Below are 21,326 nucleotides of genomic sequence, written 5' to 3'. Positions count from 1 at the left end.
TGTCATGTACATATAACATTTTTAAATAAACAAAAAAAAGTTTTTTAAGAAAACACAGAAAGTTGAGAAATGGAGGGATGAGCAAAAATACAAAAAGGAAAATAGGTTTGGCAATATTAATACCAGCAAAATAAAATTCACACTTTAGAAAGTGCACATTTATTTTTCTGGTTATAAAAAGTAAATAGTACTCTGTACAATGAAATGATAACCAGTCATAAAAATAACTTAATATTAACATTTACAAATCCAGAAGTGTTAAAATGCATGAAGAAATGGAAAGAAACACCACTTGATATATACCTTGAAAGATGCTTGACTAGGAAGAGAAATGCTGAGTGGATTTAGCTCAATTCATTCAACGAACATCTAATTTAATATCTCTCACCATGGACCAGGGAATGTAGAAAGGTGTTAAGACTTTCCTCTCTCCTTCAATTTCCATGATGTAATTTTTAGAGCCTTTAAAAGTACAATCCTTCAGTCAGAACTGTCTTGAACTGAGTTTTTCCACATTTAAATCAGTATGCCAAATAAACAATCTGAACATCTCACTTGAACCAGGGCGGATCAAAACTATTGTTTTCCCTGTCTGTCAAACCTACTCTTTTCTCATAAAAAGAAAGTAGGCTTTTTTTTTAATGGAACTTGTCTTCAGAAGCTTCAACTGGTTGTTTTTTTTTTTGATATTCTATTTTTTCCCAGGTGTTTGCACTTTGATTTTCTGATGAATTGAAGCAGCGCGTGGCTCTTTGTTTAAGGAGGTGTTAGAACAAAAGGTGCATAATTTTCAGAAGTTTCTTTCCCCTATGCCTAAATTTAAAATCAAACTGATATTTTTCTTTTTTGCTTAAGAGGAAGCTAACCCTTTGAGACTCTGCACTGACATTAACTAATAAAAGAATCTTTTAGGTCTACTATCACATGGATTTCCTCACTGCTCTAAATAGCACAGCAGTGTATTCATTTGCTTCATTATCTGTCACATACATTTCCATCGTAGATTGTCACTGGCAACAGGCATTTTATTTTTTATTTTTTAATTAATTTATTTATTTTATTATTTATGGCTGTGCTGGGTCTTCGTTTCTGTGCGAGGGCTTTCTCTAGTTGCGGCGAGCGGGGGCCACTCTTCATCGCGGTGCGCGGGCCTCTCACTATTGCGGCCTCTCTTGTTGCGGAGCACAGGCCCCAGACGCGCAGGCTCAGTAGTTGTGGCTCACGGGCCCAGCCGCTCCGCGGCATGTGGGATCCTCCCAGACCAGGGCTCGAACCCGTGTCCTCTGCATTGGCAGGCAGACTCTCAACCGCTGCGCCACCAGGGAAGCCCCAACAGGCATTTTAGATGGCCCCAGCAAGACTGGTAGTGATCATTTCCTCATGGTTCCATTAGATCTGGCTTCAGAAGGGTTATACTTTGGATGACTGCTTGCAAAACAAAATATGACAGTTGAGTGTTTGGCAACTCACCAACTGGTTGATGAAATTGAATTGCTCCCTTCTACATCTTTCCTTCAGCACTTGGAAATTAGTCTCTATTCATTCACAGAAGGAGCTGTGACCTTCTCAATGAGGAATCATGCCTGGTTACTTTGCTCATTAGCTTAGTTGGTACAGTTCCTCATTGTTGTAATTCACAACTTTGAAAAATTAGCTGGGACTTTCTTCTGGAACTTTTCTCAAGGAAACTCTTGCAATTTAAGAAAACTTAAGAAAAAACAAAAATTATTCTAGACATTAGTTATAAATTCAATATAATTTCTCAGGAATAAAACCCAACTGTTAAGAAGAGTACCAGGGAAGATGGAATAGTAAATTGTGAAAGCTTCAGCTTTACTCCTGCCATTTGTATTCATAATGGCTTTGAGTTAATATCAGTAACAGGGTTAGATGGGACATCTGTTAGAGTGGAACATTTGAGCCATTAGACAATGTTTTAAAAAATAATTTGAGGCTTCTGGCTTATTTTTTCTACGTTCTCAAGTCCTAGCAATCATATTTCATTTTCATGAGGGATATCAGATATTTTCCCAGGAAAAAGCTACTTTGGTTTTCCAATAATATGCTCTCAAAATTTATCTGTGAAGGTATATAAGTTTAGGGAAGGAAATTATAGAGGTTTTCAAACCTTTTCTTTCTTTAACCTCTAAAGCCTAAAGTTCCCTATGACTCAGGGCTGACACCTCCTTGGTGGTCCAGCAACCTGTCCTCCTAGGTTTTCTCATCTGGTCTCATGACTTTAAGTTTCATCCCTATACTATATATGTAATATAGTTATCCTCATGCTATACATCTAATAGGTATTTCAAGATTGACATATATAAAACGCAACTCTTAATTTTATTTTCAAAACTAGCTCTTCCTAGAGTCTTCCCTAGCTTATTAAATGGCACCCAGTTGCTTACAAAAATGTAGGAATTATCCTTGATTTCTCTTTCTTCCTCATACTCTACACTCATTCATTAGCAAATCCTATACTCTCAAAATAAATCTTAAATCAAGTCACTTTTCACCAACTCTGCTCTTGCTGCTATCATCTGAACCACCATCACCTCTTGCCCAGATTACTCTAATAGTATTCAAACTGGTCTCCGTTTCTACTTTGCCTCTTCTACAGTCTATTCTCCATACAACAGATAGATTTTTTTTAAATTAACCAGATTATATCCATTCATCCTTCTGCTTCAAACTATCCACTAGCTTCCTCTTCCACTTAATTAAAATTAAGGGCCTTACCATGGTCTACAAATCCCTGGCCACCTCTTTGACTTCATCCCCTGTGAACCTCCCTTTGCCCATGAGGCTTCAGTCAGTCTGGCTTTCTGGCTATTGCTCCAAAGTTCTAAGCACGTTTCTGCCCAGGGCTTTGTACCTGCTATTTTTTCTGCCTAAAACACTCTTCCCCTTGATGTTCACATGGCTTTTGCCCTCACTTTACTGAGGACTTTATTTTTCCTCATAGCATTATCACCAGCAGGTATTATATTAAAAATGTATTCACTTGTTTATGTTAGGATATAAGCCCAGGAGGGCAAAGAACTCTGTTTTGTTCATTGCTGTATTCCTAAGTAACCTATAACAGCAGCTCTCACAGGGCAAGTGCTCAATATATGTTTGTCGAATAAATGAGACAAATATTAAAGAGTTGTAATACGAAAGAATTTTGTCCATCTAGAGGGCAGAACTAGGAAGAGTAGGCGTTATTGGGTAGCAGACCTTGACTTTGGGAAAAGAAAAGCATGAGAACTACTTGACGCTAGAGCACAGAGCCTTGTAACACACATGGTGAGCTTTTTGTTGCCACAAGGGTTCAGGCAGAAGCTGTAAGGGTCCTTTTACAGGGGAGATCTGACTGTGTCATCTCTTAAGCCCTGTTCATCTATGAAAATCTATGTCCAAGGGTGGTAAGCAGAGAAAGAAGAGCTTGCAGTTGATTACTTGGAGAATATGAACATCAGGCAATTTATTCACAGGTACAACCACTTTAGATAACTGCAGAAAGTTCCCCAGAAAAGACATAAGGTGGTCTCCCACCTCATCCACAGTCTGTTCCAGGATGCCAGGTAGGCTGTCACTGCACCTGTGAGGAGCCTTTCTGATTTATGGAGGGCACCAAGTCTCTAACGCTCTTGCTGTTCTCTGGCTGCTTGCTGTCTCCTGCTGGATTGTGGATATAGCCCACCGAGTACAAATTCACAGGCTCTAGCATTTTAACTTTTAGATGAGGAAGCTTCCCAGAACCTCATTGCTCTTTCATCCTAAATCATATTGAGGAAAGACTGACCTGCCTTTCACTAACTTTCACTAAGTCCTTTACAGAATAAAAGCCCAGACCACCCCCCAACCCCCGGTCTGGGTTTTTATTCTGTAAAGGACTTAGTGAAAGTTATTATGGTGTGAAACAGTGAAATATTCAAGGAACACCTTCCAAATTATTCAAAAGTGTATGCTCTATTTTGGGAAGAATTTGTCATTGGAAAGAGGGAACAGAGAAATAATATATATCAAGCACCTACTGTGTACCAAATGTTTAGATCCTCGCCATTCATTGAACTTCAATGCTGTGTGAAGTATTTTGTATACAGTCATACCTAGTTTGTTGAATGAACTAGATTTAGTAAGGTAAAAGCAGAAACCAACTTTATTTTTTCTCTCTGACCTCCCACAAAACCCTCTGAGGATAAATTTACCCCTGCTTTTGATACAATCTCAGATAGGTCATTTACCATAATAATTAAAAGTTCCTTCGGTCTGATGATCCCATAAGTTAAATGTAAAAACCTCTGAGCTCTTATCTGATTTTAAATGTCTTTACCTCCCCAGCTCCATCTTGCTTCAGACCAAAAAAATCTGCAATGATGAGCCTTTTTGCTCAACGTGGGAAGCAGGTGATCATGGGAAAAGGACATAGTTAGTTTTACAGGGTGAGATCATTGTAATCTGGTTTCAGTACCTTAGAATGGCACATGTATACTCTCTGATGCTTTCTTCTTCCTGGGGCTTCTGTAGGTTCCTCTGAGTTTCTCCTGATGGCAGACTCAAAACTGTGGTTCTCTGAATGGAGGCAAAACTTCCTTTGATGGCCATATTTAACTCTTTCTCAGCCCTGGGTGTACAGTGGTCCACCCCTCTATTGAGCCACAGGCAGTCCCCTTAATGAGGAAACCTGACCAGCTTCCCACCTCTGGACCCACATCTAGTCCATGGGAAATAGGCACTTTTCCCTTTTGTCCGAGGACTTTCAGCTCTCTCCCACTGCAGCACCCAAACTTCACTCTGCTCCCAGTTGAAGAAACTCTAGCTACAGTCTCTCACTTTACATTCTTCCGGTGGAGGCAACATCCAGATTTTTGACCCTTACAGTCTAGGAGACATATGTCAAGAGCTCTAAGTCAATCCAGAGAGAGCCTGTCTTTCTAAACTTAAGTTGAAGGGAAAGCATCGCTAAGACTGACAAAACCAGTTAAGGATCACCTGCTTTTCAAGTCATGTGTGGTAGTCTAGCACCTTAATTCTGAATGTGAGATTATTTTAGAGTTCTTCCAAAATAATAGGAAGAGTTGTACTTAAGATTCTATTTCATGTTAATTTTTTCCAAACAATCCTGTAAGTTAGATACTATTACTCCCTATTTTATAATTTAAGAAACTAAATCTTACGAAAGTTTAAATTAGTTACCCAAGAACACACAACCAACATTGGTGAGTATAAAGGACATTGTCTCTGTTCTCACAGCACTTATTTCTTTGAAGGAGACAGAATATAAGCTAATATACAGGGAAATAAATGCATGCCTGTTCACATACACATGCATACAAATTACAAAGTGCTGCAAAGGATAAGAACAGTGTGCAATGATGGAAATTGACAGGGAGGTCAGAGAAGACCTTTTCAAGAGGTGAATCATTGAGTATAAGGTTTCCTTAAAAATATAGTTTCCTTATGAAGCATAAGAAAAGAACACTCCAGGCAGAAAGACTAGCAGATGCAAAAGGTAGAAAAGAGCTTAGTAGGTAAAGAACAGAACACTCTCTGGAACACAGCGAGTGTGGGAGAAGTTGCATAAGGCATGGTTGGATAGGCAGATGTGGCTCAGAAGACTTAGGTGAGAGTCCTGGGAGGTAAAAGCCTTTACTCCCTTCCCCTTTATTGTACTATAATAGAAGTTGTAAGATCAATGTCAGCAGGACTCAATTCTTATACTTTGTGACACCCTTGCTTTTTTGTCCCTACCATTTCCCTCCCTCTGAATTGTGTCTTCTCTTTTTAGGTCTCTCCATGCCAGCATACCTTCATATATTCATGTAGCTCACCCCTCAAACCAGCTCCCATTTCAATTTCCTCTGGAAATCCTTTGGTTAAATTTAAGAAATAGAAAAAAAAAAAAAAATCTGGTCTTGACTACATTGTTTTGTTTTGTTTATGTCTCCTCCCCTATTCAACCCTCTCCTCCCCTCTCTTCCCTTTGAAACATGCTGTCAAAATGAGAGGGCTCACCCAGAGAAGCTTAATTTGCAACCACCAACCAAGCTACAACTAAATGTTCATGTGAATGACAGACCAGTTGAATACTCTTTACTTACTTGCTTCTGATACTGCTAGGTTGGAAGGGCTGTACCTTTTCTGTTGCCCCTCAATCTGAGCTAAAGTTGAATAAGGGCCTTTAGTTAGATGCGCATTTCTAAAAATTTTAACTACAGTTCAGAGATTTTGATTCATTTTTAGCATTTGTGTTGGAAATACAAATCTTTCTCGCGACTTAAGATCTCTAGACTTTTTCCCTCTGTCGTAAAGGATACGCTATCACATAGAAGTTGAAAACCTCGGTTTTCTTTTATAAATAGAGAAAATAGAATCTACCTTATTTAGTGGTTTATTATGAGGACTAAATGAAGCAATTGTTGCTCAATATTTGTCTTTCTTACTGTTATTGCCAAATAATAGCATAATGATTGGGGGAGACCTTTGAATATGATGGCTAAGAAAGGGTTAACAGTTAATCTCCTTTAGAAAAATGTTCAGGCAGTAACTGATTGACCATAAATTTAGAAAGCCATCCTCTTTCTTGGTGGTCCAGTATCTTGAGGCATTTTACTTAGTTTTCAGCAGACTCTTGACAATTTTACTAGTCATAAAGTATCCCATTGAATCTTCTAGTTTTAACCCCCTAAAGACCATAGATACCTGCAGATCGCATTTGTAGTAGTTTAAAGAAAGAGAAAGAGGAACAACATTTTTATTGTGTACCCACTGCTTACATACATTCACTCCTTTAATTCTCAAAACAACTTTAAAGATGAAGAAGCTTCCTCTTCAAGTAATAGCTGTTGCTTCCACATGATTTCCCTTCGTTGCATCTTGGATTTGGCACCAACAACAAGCAACAAGAGAGCTATTTACTATTGCTCCATGGGGACTTGCATTAACGTTTTGGTCACCACCTTTGAAAGCTGTTTGTCCACTAAACTATCTCTAACTCCCAGATGTGTTTTTTAAACGCATGTTGGGCAACCTACTTCCCATCACGCACCGGCCCGCCCCCAAAAAAAACATGTTTCTGATGTTTCCTCTTCAACCTGTTATTCTACTTTTTCATTTTCTAAAATATTGTTTCAACAAGGACCATCATTTCAGTATTAAAAAGATACTTCTGCTTTTGCTCAGAAGTAAGACTATAAGGCAAAATGATCTCTGCTTCATTTAGGTTTCTTTGTTTCCTTTGGAGAAAAGGAGGATGAAGAAGAGGTTTTAAAAAACAAAATCCTCTCCTGCTAAGCAGCTGAGTCCTTTTATTTGCCTGGCCCAGCGGGACTTTTGTTTCTCTCGTAAAAAGCCCTGTTATTTTTTCAAAGGCTTCTGTGTACAACAATCCTTCCTGCGATTCTGCTCACCCAGCACATTTTACAGGAGTTAATGTCAAAAAGACTAAGTGCTGTTGAGTTTGGGTGTGTTTTAAGATGTTATTGTTCTCCCTCCAAATCTTTCATGAACAGGGACTTTATTCTGTTGCTAAAGAGTGGATGTGTTGGCCATTTTGGTCGCCTGTTTGATTTGGTGGTTTGGGATGAGGGAAAAGGATGACCTGAGTATTTTTAACAAGCTTCACCTGTGAGTATTGCTGTTTCTTCAGATACTATCTGTAACCTGACAGAAGAGCATCCCTGGGTATAATAGTGGTGAATCTTGAAAGTATATCTCACCTGAAATTTTGCCTATATTCAAGGTTACCTCTACACTGATGTGTTTGGTAAGAAGTAGATGTGAACATAGTTAAGAGCAAACAACAATGAAAAGAAAGCGAAATTACATATTAATAGGTAGAAAGTTTTTCTCTTTTTTTTTTCTCTTGCTTCCTAAGCCGTTGCTGCTGACAGACTTAGGGAAGACTATCCTCCCATTAGCAGCGGCTTAAGGACCAGACTGGTGGAAGTTCCAAACCTGTCAGCTCTTTCTCTTGAGACCTACTGCAGCAGAACATCCAGGGTCAGCTCTTATGTCAAGAATAAATTGAAACATGAGCTCTTGGACAGAAAAGATTCTATCTCATAGCAGACAGTAGTCCCTTTTTGCTTTGTCAGCATGGCGACTTGGAAAGAGCACAGGCTTGGATGTCAGACTAGGTTCAATTCCTGGATATGATTCTTGTTAGTAGATGTCCATAAACACAGTGATTCTCTGAGTCTCAGCCACCTTTGCTGTAAGTTGAGAATAATAATACCAGTGTCAGAGTGTGGTTTTCCACTTTAAGTCAGAGAATAGCAGATGTAAAGGGGCTAGCACACAGTAGATGTTCCACAAATGGCAGCTCTTATAATTTGTGTTCTAGAATTAAATACTCATCTCTTATGGTCCCTCTCTCTGTTGGTCAAGTGACTCTCAGTACCCATTTGCTGATTCAGAACAAGCTACCCAGAGCCTACTGATTTCCGAAGAAAGCGCGGAGGCTCCACTCTTGACATTAGGGACCCTGGAAGTGGTACCCATTGTGAGAAGTCACCCTCTAATTGCCCTTGTAATTGGCTCTAGTACATTAAAGCTTTGAAAATGTAACCAGCAGAGCTGCCCACACAATCACTTAATGGCAACAGTTATAATTTATGGTCTTTATATGCAGAGAAGCTGCCTAGAGAGGGTTGAAATGGGAGATGTTTTGGGGGGGAGGGGTGGCACTATGCAGATAGCGATACAAATGTCCTTGCCCACAAGGCATGAAAGACAAACACTGGAAATGAAAAAAAGGAAAATAGCCAAGCAGTACAGTGGCAGAAATAACTCTTGTGACTTCAAAACATTAAAAATAAAACCGCTTTCCTTGTGTGCCTGTCCTTGACAGTGATTTCATCTTTTTAGTTGCCTTTCAGCTTGTTTTATTTCCGGCTGTGAGGGACAGAAGCCTCTGAATGAAGAGGACTTTTTCTCTTTCTCACACTGAGACATGTACATATTCATGTGCTCTCTGTATACATGTTAATATACAAAGAGATAAGCAAATAAAAAATAAGTTTATTACATGTTTAATATATGTAGATATATACTTCTTCGGTAACACACACACATACCTTATCTGTATAAATGCAGTTGTTCCTCATGTATATATTAATAAATATAAATAGCACCTAAGCACGTGCTATCCTCAATATATGTCTAGATTTATAACCTTTATGTCGCAAACTTCTCTGCCCTCTGGCAGCACCCTTTCCTTTGGTATCTCAGTAAGCCTTCAGGCCCTCAGCCTGCGTGTTGTGGGCTGCAGATTGTTTCCTGGCTACCTCTAGTCTCAAAGTTCTTCAACAATCTCACCACAGGGAATTTCTCCCTGGTACCTTTCCCTTAAGTCCAGAATTTGCCATCATTTTGCCCTAGCCTGTTCTTTCCCTGTATTTGTTTACCAAGGCTGCTGTAACAAAGTACCACAAACTGGGAGACTTAACCGAAATTTATTGTTTCTCAGTCCTGGAGGCTAGTTTAAGACCAAGGCGTCAGTCAGCGGGGTTGATTACTTCTGAGGGCTGTGAGGGAGAATCTGGTCCATGCCTCTCTCTTAGATTCTAGTAGTTTGCTGGCAATCTTTGGCATTCCTTGGCTTAGAGATATATCACCCCACCCCGCCTTCATCTTCACATGCTGTTCTCCCTGTGTATGTGTCTGTTTCTGTGTTCAAATTTCCCCTTTTTGTAAAGACACAGTTATATTGGATTCTGGTCCACTCTAATGACCCCATCTTAACCCAGTCACATACAAAGTCCCTATTTCCAAACAAGTTCACAGATACTGGGGTTAGAGCTTAAACATCTTCTTGGGGACACAATTCAACCCATGACACACCCTCTCTCAAGAAAAAAATCCTCCTTACATCTTTCTCTCTACACCTACAAGGGAAACATTCTAAAATTCCTGATCTTTTATTTTGTAGAAAATGTAGCTCTCTTTTGGTTTCACCCTCTCCCAACCAGTTCATTCTTGAGACCTATTTTGACAAAATTAAAAGTCCACCCAGGAATTTTCTCTAACCAGAAAGCTATTATTGGCTTAATAGGAAACTTTATATTCTCCTAAACAACCAGTTCAAACTAAAGTCAGCTTTTAAAGCACTTCTTTTTTCTTCCTCTTTCCTAACCTGTATATAATCTCTACAAATACATACACACAAAGAGGATAGTGAACAATGTATTGTGTGTTTCTGTTTTACCATATTATTGTGAAACAAAACACAGATACAGAAAAACCCCACACAAAATAAATGTGTAGCTTACTGAATTATTTCTATATAATTATTATAAGGCAAACATCCTGTAACCACCACCTGGAACAAGACAAGAACTTTGCCAGACAACAGAAACCTTTCTATGGGCCCCATTGTAATCACGACTTTTATGGGCCCCATTGTAATCACGACTCCTTTCCTCCTTCCAAACGTAACCACTAACCTGACTTTTATAGTAATCACTTCCTTACCTTTCTTTATATCATCCATTTCTTTGTTTTTATGCACCCCTGGATACTCTATTTTAGTCTTCTCCAATTTTTTTTTTTTAGCTTCATGTGTCTTTTAAGTCTGGGATTTACAGAATCCCACTCCATCACTTTATTTTCCTTATAGTTTATCTGCTGAAGAACCGAAGCCGTTTGACCTGTAGAGTTTCCCAGTCTACACATCTTGAATAACTCGTGATATAGTTCAACATGTCTCTCTCTCCTCTGTATTTCCCACAAATCGGCAGCTGGATCCAGAGGTATAATCAGACTCATGTGTGATCCTTTTGACAAGACTGTAAGTGGTGGTATGCTCTTTTATAAAGAAACAAGTAATACTAATTTTCACTCTTTTTTAATGTTAGCCAATACTGGTGTTTAATTCTTAATTGTATTATTTCATTAGAGGTGAAAATGGCACTACTGTAGTTCTACCAATATGTTTTCATTTATTATCCAGAATTTTTTATTAAGGATTACTTCCCCTCATCTATTAAAGTTTGGGTTTTTTTTGTTTTGTTTTGTTTTTTAATTTTTTTTTTAAATTAATTTATTTAATTTTGGCTGTGTTGGGTCTTCGTTTCTGTGCGAGGGCTTTCTCCAGTTGCGGCAAGCGGGGGCCACTCTTCATCGCAGTGCGCAGGCCTCTCACTATCGCGGCCTCTCTTGTTGCGGAGCACAAGCTCCAGACGCGCAGGCTCAGTAGTTGTGGCTCACGGGCCTAGTTGCTCCGCGGCATGTGGGATCTTCCCAGACCAGGGCTCGAACCCGTGTCCCCTGCATTGGCAGGCAGATTCTCAACCACTGCGCCACCAGGGAAGCCCCCCCTCATCTATTATAGTTATAGAGTTAATATAGGAAAGTCAGGATAAGTGATTAATTCTTTCCTATTATTTCCTGAGTTCATAAGGTAATGAATTAGTTCCCTGTCACCCTCAAAAGGTGACCAATTAGTTGTATTATTATCATTTTTATTATTATCAATACTAGTAGTATTGTGAACTTATGGATTTAAACATGACTGAAACAAAGAGAAAAAAGACTGGAAAAAAAAAAGAAGGAACAGAGGCTCAGTGGCCTGTAAGATCACTGAGTATTAAGCAGTTTAACATATGTGCAACTGGAGTTCCATAAAACAAGAGGGAAAATGAGTAAGGAAAGAAAAATATTGGCTAGAATTTTTGCAAATTTAATAAAAGACATCAACAGAGAGATCCAAGAAGTTCATTAAACTCCAAACAGGAAATACAAACAAATAAAATAGACTACTGTAACAACAGATCACAGAGACACAGACACTGCAGAAAACCAAAGCTAAGGTAATAAAATCAGCCAGAGAAATCAAACACTTGACATATAGGAGAATCATGACAAGAATTATTAATGACTTCTCATCAGAAACAATAGAAGTCAGAGGCCAATGAATGACATGTTTAAAGTGCTGAAATATAGTATGTAAAGTGCTTAGACCAGCGCTTGACACATAGTAAGCACTAAATAAATTGTTGCTATTGTTATTACCTTAATTGTCCGTTTTCTTCTTTAAGGTGGCGGTGACCACTGAATGAATGTGGAATTCTTTTTCCAGTACCTAAAGGGACAATTTAAAGGCTTACTTTCTGGTAGAAAATGTAACCTTCATGTGAACTACTGGGCCACCTGGGGCTATGGTAGTCATTCCATTGATATTATTCAAAAGTAGCTAGTTGGATAAATGAAATAAAAAGATTTGCATGAGAATTGCTGCTCTTTTTATTTACAGCCTGGATTTAGAACCTCCACTTTGGTTAGGTACATAATATGTAAGACATTCTTCAAATATCTGACCTTAGAGTGACAATTAGAAAAGGGGGAAAATAAATGGACTTTCACTTTAAAATGTAGTAGAGAACCTCTTTCTAATTGTGACTGGTTTAATTTATATGTAACGTGGCTTTAAAATTCCCTGTGAATTTATCCTTGCTCATTTCCTTTATTTGTTTATAATCTTCTGTGAACTTATAGGAGAGACAATGCTTTATTAAATGAATGCATTATTCAAATAGACTAATATTTGAGAAAGCTATGCTTATTTACAAACTTTTTTAAATGCCTCTCTTTAAAATCTGTTGGTTCGATGTTCTCACTGCTTCTCCCAGTTTGAAATTATAATTCTCTGCAATGCTGAATTGACATACTTGTTTCCCCAAAGTGCCATTCTCTCTCTTTTTTCTCTCCTTGGGACAGTACCCTTACCTGGTTAACTTCTGATCTTCCTTCAAAATCCAGTAGAAAAAGTTACTTCCGTTGGGGAATATCCTCCTAGATGTTTTCTGAGCACAGCATTCTTCTATGAATCTCTCTGCTTATTTAGGCAGTAGAGTGTATTGATTAAGACTCCCGGCACTGGGTTCAGATTATATGAGCATGAATCTGGCTCCACTACATTCTTGCTACATGACCTTGGGAAGGTTTCACTTGATCTCTTTTGCCTCTGTTTCCTCATCAACAAAATGAGGATAATAATCATATCTATCTCAGAGAGTAACGTGACAATTTTAAAAAGATTAATACATACAAAGTTCTTAGAACAGTGCCTGGCACATGGTAAATGCTAAATTAATAAACACTAATAGAGCTGTCACATTTAATAATCATTCTACTTGGCCTATGCCTCACATACTAGGTGATCATGAATAATTGTAATATGAATGGATGGAACCATAGTAGCCTCTGCTTCTGAATTTTTGTCTTGTAAAATCAATCTATTTAGTATTTATTGAGTACCTAGAGCATGGCTTGACACTTAGATGTTTATTGAATGGATGAATAGGTAGGTGAATGATTGAATAGATAAGATTCAATGTTGGATGCTATTCTATAAAAGTTAAAAGTAGAAGGAAATCAATGTGAATTGGTTTCCTTTGTAACAACTTCTTGCAAAAATTAATGAGGAGCTAGATCTGAGGGTATATGTATTCAAATAGGTAAAGAGAGGAAGGGGGTCCTTCCAGAATGGGAAATTAAAACTGTGAAGGTGGAAATAGATGGTGCAGAAAATGTCAGCCTTTCTCACCTCAAAATTAAATGAAGAGAAAGAAGCCTGTGTCAGGATTAGGGTGCACATAGGCAAAAAATATGGTTGCTTTACATTGGATGGCGAAAGAAAAAGTATATTTTGTAATTGCGTATTTTGCAAGACCTGATTAGAAAGCCATCTTTCCCATTTATCAGCTGTGGGATTGTGAGCATTTTATCAAACATCTCTAAGACTCCCAATTTGTTAAATTAGAGTAATAGTTGGTCTAAGGATTAAGTAAAATAATGCATGCAAAGCTTTCAAAACTGTGCCTGGCACATGGTACACAGTCAATAAGAACCCACATATCTAATAGGAACAAGATCATTGGCTGGTCAGTTATTGAAAAAACTCTTTAAACATTTTATTTTCATTTAAAATATGAATGTATATTAAATGGCCAATTTTTATTTTAAGTGGTTGCCATTTTTAGAGGTCCCCATCATTTTGTGTGTGTGTGGTGGTCAATTTCTATGCCACTGCTGCCAATCACATCCGATAAAAGGACAATAAATATGATGCAAAATATGCAACAGAAGTATTATGTTTTAAGAAATTATTAAAGAAAGTAATTCTCTGAAATACAGGCTCTTCCGTCATCAGTTCAATTATTCACATAGCAGAGGACTTAGAATAGTCAAAACAATTTTGTAGAAGGGAAACAACCCACCTTTCTTCATGTATAAAATATACCAATAATCAAAGACATTGGGGATATAATCTAAGTGTCAAAATACTTCTAGACTTTGTGGGGTTTTTTCTCAATCTTTTACAGTTGCCTTGCCCACATTAATTTGATAGCATTTGTAAAAACAACCTGCTTTTAAGTTTTCCAAAACAATCACCTTACATTTTATAGAAACAACACTTGCAGACTAGTATTTCATCAATTCACAGAATAGTTAATCAAATTACATAATTACAGCAACAAGTGACATAATTAACAAGGAAAAGGGAGGTAAATGAGCTTGGTAACAAACTCAGATGAATCTTGGTAAGTAAGTCCCCTACATACGAACCTTCAAGTTGCGAACTTTCAAAGATGCCAACGGGCGTTCGCATGTCCGATCACGTAAGTTAGTTCACGTGTCTGACGTACATTGTCACGTGTGTGCATCCACTGCAAGTGGTTGTGTTTTTGTGTACTTTACAGTACTGTATAGAGTACAGTAGTACAGTATTTTTATTTCAAGCCCAGGATGTTTGGAAGCAAGTGTAAAAGCAGCAGTGATGTAGCTGGTTCTACTGTACTTTTCAAGGTACTGTACTGTAAGATTAAAAATGTGTTCTTTATTTTTTGTGTTTGTTTGTTCTTTATGTATCATTTGTGTGAAAAGTATTATAAACTTATTACAGTACAGTTCTATATAGCTGATTGCGTTAGTTGGGTACCTAGGCTAACTTTGTTGGACTTATGAACAAATTGGACTTATGAACGAGCTCTCAGAACAGAACTCATTTGTATGTAGGGGACTTACTGTAGACAACTCTACTAGGTCGGTATACAACTCTACTTGGTAAGAGTACAGCTCTACTTTTTGAGGAACACTGTGAAGGTATGTTCAAGAGTAGCTTCCTAACCATAAACATCTAGCATGCCCTGGTCCAGTCAATAGAATGATGGGTTTTGGTTAATTCGTCAAGTCCTTAACTAAAGTAAGGAGACTTCTACTATACTATTGCTGCTGTTGAAGAGATTACATTAGTTCTATTCGCTGAAATATCACTTCAGTAACACTCTGCAATCATTCTGACATCCGTGTTCCCAATAGAATTTTAGATGTACTCCTTAGACATATTACTTCATACCTTGTGTCACAGTTAATTTTTTAATTATCTTCCACTCTAGAATCATTTGATTATCTATCAGTTCCTCAATATTAGGTACTTGTCCTCATTGTGAAACGCAGTCTCTAGCCCATAGTAGGAACTGGAAGATATCCAGTATACTCTGTAGTCTAGAAGCCATGTCTCAAGATAAAAATTAGAAGAAACTGGTTTGCTTAGCTCAGAACAAAGAAGACAAGGGTGGCTGTGATGGCTGGCTTCAAAACTCCTGCTTTTGGAGTAACCCAGCCTGGCTTCTATTTCAGGCTTTATAATTAAACAGTTTTGTGACTCTGAAAATCACTTCATTTTTAGAAGTCTTGGTTTACCTAATTGTAAAATTAAGGAGAAAGAACAGATGACTTGGAGAATCCCTTCTAAGTTAGTTCCACTGTTTGAAGGGCCATTATTCATATTCATGGGTGATCCAACTTTTACTCTCTTTTCCTTCAGAAGACGGAACTAGAATGAGTAGGTAGAAGCTGTAGCATTACAGCTATTTGATTCATGTAGAAAAAAGTTTTAATGGTTCCATCTTGGTTACAAAGTATTCAAGGAAAGGCTTAGACCATGGGTCCCCAACCCCCGGGCCACAGACTGGCAGCAGTCCACAGCTTGTTAGGAACCAGGCCGCACAGCAGGAGGTGAGGGGCAGGTGAGCAAGCAAAGCTTCATCTGCCGCTCCCCATCGCTCCCCATCACTCCCCATCTCTCGCATTATCGCTTGAACCACCCCACCCCCAACCCTGTCCATGAAAAAATTGTCTTCCACGAAACCGGTCCCTGGTGCCAAAAGGGTTGGGGACCACTGGCTTACACAACCACATGCATAAACTCGAAGCGTATGTTGGATTAATTTAACTCCAAGGTCCCTTTCAATGATAAGATTCTTTGATTATATAGGTCAGTGGGCCAAATGAAGCAAGACACTCAACGTCTTTTCTGTTTAACTTTTCTGACTGATCCTGCTTTCCTACCCTTTGTTCCTATGTAGTGTTTTACTGAGAGTAATTTTAAATTTACTATTCTCCCCTTCAACCTAAGCACAGGCCCTGTTTTGAGACACTTACTATTTTGACAGAAACTGAGACAAACCACAACTACATAATCCCCTTGATAGGCCGGAGTGAATCTCAAGTGCGTTGGCCACCTGTATTCCAAAGCTTTCAGTAGTAATGCCTCCATGCAGTATATAAATGCCACAAAGTGCAGCCATTGAATGAATCAATGGCAGTCAAGGTCAGTGATATTGGAAGTCTCACAAAGTTTTCCAGAGAAAACAGGAACCTAAGATTAGTTTGACTCCCTATTTTTCTCCTACTCTGTACATTTCTTGCCAAAAAATGAGTCTATATTTCTACTCTTTTACAACTATTGCACAATGGCCTGGACTATATGAAGATATTTGCAAATGGCTGAGAACAGAGAAACAATAACTAAATTGTTTGATGGCAACTACTATATTGGGGAAATTATTTATTCTTAGATGCAAGTTAATCACCTTCAAAAAATACCCTTAGCAGATTTTGTTAGCCCTAAAAAGCAAGTGAACTGTCCATTTAAAAGCTAAACAATATGTTTTATTGTTTTTTATAAGTCTTACAGAAAATATCTTATCCTTAGACTTTAATCAGCATAAGCAATAAGTTCCATCCAGCAAATTACTGCTCCAAAATCCAATTAATTGAAACATTTGGTGAAAATACAATCCGTGTTATATTTTACTTGTTTTCAATTAAACCATATGTGCTATGGACATGCACTTTATTTGATGAACAGAAAACATTAATGCTAATGGTTGGCAGTATTTTTTAAGGTCAAGGTTTTAATAACTATCTCTTGCATTCATTGAGCATGTCCAAATGTATTTGACCACATTCATCGCCTCATTTGGTAATGCGCTACGCTGTCACTGAAGGACTGACGTTTTTTTCTCACCCTCAACAGTTTAGAATCAAATTGTTTTTATTCCTAGATACAAAGCCTTGTCCTAGCCCTGGAAAATGTCCTGAGATATAACTGATTCAAATGACTAAAAATGCTAAATGACAGTAAAGAATCTTCTCAAAGAGGGAGAAGAGCAAAATTGTTTTCATTACTGTTTTCATTACTGGCTTACTGTATTCTCTAAATGCATATTAAATGAATATTACCAAAATCAAACAACATTTTTTAGGTTCACTCACCTTGTTTTATTTTTTGTTACAGTGGCCATAAATATTCTTCATGCTTTTCAAAGTAAATAAAATAGTGAAAGAATATAAGACAGGAACAAGAAGAAGATTACACAGTTTTATGATTAGCAATAATTTGAAAGTAATTACTTGGAATTTAAAGTCAATTTTTAATGTGATCAAGTACAAGACTTGATAATGTAAGAACTGTATACCCAGTTACACATTAAAATTAATTGATTGAATCAAGACTTCCGCAACCACTAAGTACAAAGACACAGTATATAATTAACAATAACAGTCAAGTGTTTATACTGAGTCAATAGGTATTTTGATTTCTCTCATTTTAGTATTCATGGCAAATGAAAAATACATTATTTTGAAATTTATGTCGGCATATTTCACTTGGTGCAGTATTTAAGAAAGGAGTTAGGACTTTTCCTAGCACATCAACTTTCAGTTTTATTGAAATGCACGTCACCGATTGCTTCATACGAAATAAATGTCAGTGGTCGTAATCATTGATGCCATTGCCTGAAATCTTTAAATAAGTTACAAATTTAACAACGCACGTTACAGTTAAAACTGAGCTTCAGCTAATGTCCGGTGTGAGAAAGATGAGTATTTTCATACCTTTCTCTTTAGATTTATTGCTACACTTGCTAAGAGTGGTGCGTATATGTAGAATGTTTTAGTGCAACACAATGCACAGGCTGGGAGGCAGACTAGAACAGTAGTTAAGAGCAAAGGCTTTGCTGCCACAGTCTTGGGTTCATGTCGTGGTCCCCTGGTTATTAAATTTCTGACCTCGAGAAAATTACTTGACCTCTTTAATCTTTATTTTCTCATTTGAAAAATGGTATAATACCTTCCTCATTCTTTTTTTCTTTTTTTAATGAGGTTAAATGATATATTCATAGCATATGAAATATGCTTACCATAGTGCCTGGCATAAAGTAAATAATAAATACAAATATCATTATCGTTCCTCACAAATTTATCTTATTTAATATTCATTTTCCAAAAGGAGTAGTCTTTTAAAACGCTGCTCTGTTTAGTGTCCAACTGGAGAGCACAGTTGACTTGGTCACCCACCCAAGGACCCTCCACTTTAGCTGCTATCTGCTGACGCCTGTAGGAATCAAGTGAAAATGCATCCTTGGTGAAACTAATAGGCAGCTTAGATTTCATTGCTAAATTAGTCCTTCAAGTTATACAGCCCCAAAACAGAATAGATCAGAAAGAAAAATATACTATATAAATGACAGAATAAGAATTACCCAGTATGCTCGTTTTAGGATGAGAGACTTGGGAGCTTGAGTTAATATTTTTATGGATATACTTTTATACTTTCACCTCTAGAATCATCGCTTTTGTCTTTTTTTGGTCTGTAATACCAAAATATCGTGACAAATGTAGAAGGGGATATTGAAATAAAATGGAAAGATCACCATGATGCAAATGGGCATACTTCTCACAATCTTAATAAGCAGTGCTTATATCTTAACATTTCTGATCTTCTAGGCATATTTTACCACAAAATTCCCAAATCAGGGCCAATAGGATACAGCATGTGTCCTAGTAACATGAATTAAGATATAAAAAACTATAGTTAAGGGGTAAAAGAATCAGACATCTTTTAAGACAACTTGTTTAATAAGAAATTGACAGTTATGAATGTTTATTCATTTAGTCAAATATATATTAAATATCCAATATTTTCTGGGCACAGAATATCAAAAAGAGAAGTAATTTGGGTACTGCCTGATTGATTCCCACTTTAGGCAGAAAAACTGTCTATTAAGACAGGACCACTAGATGTGGCTGCACAAAAATTAAAAATTAAAAAGGGAGAGGGATATACCTTAATAACAACCTGTTCATCCTAGGACCTCTTATTTGAATGGATCTCCATTCATCTTAAATCTATATTACTCCTTGTTTTGTCCTACCCAGAGTGTAAACTTCATGCTGGAAGACAGAACCATCATTCAAATTTAATTTTGGTAGTATAGTATGAATTCACCTGACTTCCTTTGTCAAGCTTTTTTTAAAAATGTTTTTTCTTTCTTCTATTTCTCTTAAAACACTTAAAGATTTTACTGCATTACCTGTTGTGTCGTAGGTATTATTGTGAAGCTGTTTCTTTAATCTTCTCCAATATACTTATAAAAAGTCTTTGGTGATCTTTTGGAGAGTGAGGAATGTTCTAGAGCAGTGATTAAACCAAATCCTCATTAAATCTCCATCTACCCACAGCTGTCTGAAATAGACTCATATCCCAAAATTGCTGAACACATATCTCCAAAAGATATGAGCTAGTTGTGTCAATTATTGATATATATTCATAGTTTCTGAACATTTGGAATTGTGTTGCCAATGCCAGCACATTATTAATTAAACTTTATATGATGTACATGTAGAACAAGTTAAGGAACTCACAACTTAAGCAAAGTGTAGAGTAACTGGAGATGATTCACTAAGAAGGTGATATGAGGAAGGGATTGAACCCAGATGTGTATTTAATCTCACTGTCTTACATGGGATAAACCAATTGTCACTATTAATAACAGCATTTTAAGAGAGTTTGGGAAATAAATGATCTCACAGTTGTGTGTCTGATACCTCACTTTATATTCTAGTATTTTATCATACTTTATACATTAATAATACCTAAAGTATATATAAATATAAGCGATTTACAGTTTATAAAGAGTTATTATCACATTTGACTCTCATTACAATCTGGAGAAGGAAGGCAAAGAGAATGGATATTCTTTGAATACCACTACTTAACACTGTGCGGTTCCTTCTCATACATTATCATGATCAATTCTTGCTGTGATATTATGAGGTAACTATTATCCTCCTGATAAAACTGATGCTGAGAGAAGCTAAACAACTTTTTACAAAGTCACACAGATTCTAAATGATAGAACCAAGGTGAATGCCAGTAGGCACACAGTGGTCATGGCATATATTATTATATCCATCTTACATATTAGGAAATAGACCTATTGAGAGTAAGTGACTTGTTCCAAAGGTCCATTTATTATGTTGTCATGTAAATTATGGCATATCTTTTTTTCCAGTTTTATTGAGATATAATTGACATATACAAGTTTAAGGTATACAGCATAACAGTTTGATTTATATATACTGTGAAATGATTACCTCAATAAGTTTAGTTAGCATCCGTCATTTCATATAGACACAATAAAAAGAAAAAGAAAAAAATGTTTTCCATGTGATGAAAACTTTTAGGGTTTACTCTCTCAGTAACTTTCCTGGGTATCATAGAGCAATGTTACCTGTAGTTATCATGCTGTACATTACATCCCCAGCACTTACTTATCTAACTGGAAGTTTGTACCTTTTGACCACCTTCTTCCAATTCCTCCTCCCCCTAATCCCCACCTCTTGTCACCACAAATCTGCTCTGATTTTCTGTGAGTTTGTTGTTGTTTTTGTTGTTCTTAGTTTCCACATATAAGTAAGATCATACAGTATCTGTCTTTCTCTCTCTGACTTACTTCACTCGGCATAATTCCCTCAGGGTTCATCCATGTTGTCACAAATGGTAGAATTCCCTCATTTTTTTATAGATGAAAAATATTCCATTGTGTATATATATATACCACAACTTCTTTATCTATTCATCTGTCACAGACACTTAGGTTGTTTCTTGGCTCTTGTAAATAATGCTGCTATGAACATGGGGGTGCATGTATCTTTTCCAGTTAGTGTTTTTGTTTCCTGAGGATATAGCCCCAGAAGTGGAATTGCTGGATCAT

At 37.1% G+C, this 21,326-nt stretch overlaps 1 protein-coding gene and 1 long non-coding RNA gene across 19 annotated transcripts in view; one reads left to right on the top strand and one right to left on the bottom strand.

Moving 5' to 3' along the window:
- The window catches only part of LOC309606394, an 81,580-nt gene extending 61,664 nt beyond the window's left edge, over window positions 1–19,916 (bottom strand). Inside the window, exon 1 of the long non-coding RNA XR_014231803.1 lies at window positions 11,995–19,916. This is a non-coding gene — a long non-coding RNA (uncharacterized lncRNA). The remainder of the gene's footprint in view (window positions 1–11,994) is intronic.
- The window catches only part of DLG2 (discs large MAGUK scaffold protein 2), a 2,068,078-nt gene that overhangs the window by 1,502,722 nt on the left and 544,030 nt on the right, over window positions 1–21,326 (top strand). The gene's annotated exons all lie outside the window — the stretch shown is intronic.

This window comes from Balaenoptera borealis (genome assembly GCF_965194805.1).
Source record: "Balaenoptera borealis genome assembly, chromosome: 11".
Taxonomy (NCBI): Eukaryota; Metazoa; Chordata; class Mammalia; order Artiodactyla; family Balaenopteridae; genus Balaenoptera; species Balaenoptera borealis.
This window is presented reverse-complemented; position numbering and strand designations above follow the sequence as displayed.